Raw genomic sequence first — 801 nt, forward strand, 5'->3', positions numbered from 1 at the left:
GGGGTGGGAGACTAAAGATCCCTATCGGGCTGCTAGGGGGAGGGGGTACGAGAAGGAGAAAAGAGGATTTAATTCGGCCGCGGTGCCTCTAATCCCGATCTTTGTCTAATCCTTCCACCCAAACTGCGAAGAGTTCCATGAGAAGTCTTCAGATTTGGGCAAAGTGCAGGAGTGCCCAGGCTGTCTTGGGCTCCCGGGACACAGGCAGGGGTGAAGCACATTGCGTGCCACAAGATGCGGGAAGAAGTGCCTCTCACTAGTAGGGGACCCTAAATTCTTTCCTGGCGCCCGGGGGCCTCCATACAGCCCTCCACCAGCAAGCAAAGCGCCCGCGCCTCTCCAAAGCGAAGTCAGCGCAACAGGTTGTTTGGAACAGGTGCCGACTGCTCAGGGAAGGGATTGTCGCGAAGCTGCGGAGATCAGCCAAGCACCAAGACTCCCCAGAGAAACAAGGGTAGATTCCCCAGTAGCCCGAAAGTAGAGGAGGGCTGGAAACCTGCGCCCCCACCACTGCCGCTGCTAGCGCTGGCACCTCGGCCCAGAGGCAAAAACAGCTCTCCACAGCCTGCGCCCTGGGCCATGGGGCCCTCAGTAGAACGCCGTCCGAGGGTTTCCCGCCCGGCCAGAGGGCGTAGTTGCCCCGGGCCTCCCCAAAGGAAGCCTTGGGTCTCATTTCCTGCCCTCGTTCAGGCTGTTCTCCCCTCTCTCTGATCGCCACTTCCAGGAGCCCCTCTTGGAGACTTCCATGCGCAAAGATAGCAGAACTGCGGAGAGCCCGGCGCCCGGCAGCCACTTCCAGCT

Source organism: Hipposideros armiger, unplaced genomic scaffold (genome assembly GCF_001890085.2).
Source record: "Hipposideros armiger isolate ML-2016 unplaced genomic scaffold, ASM189008v1 scaffold_1446, whole genome shotgun sequence".
NCBI lineage: Eukaryota > Metazoa > Chordata > Mammalia > Chiroptera > Hipposideridae > Hipposideros > Hipposideros armiger.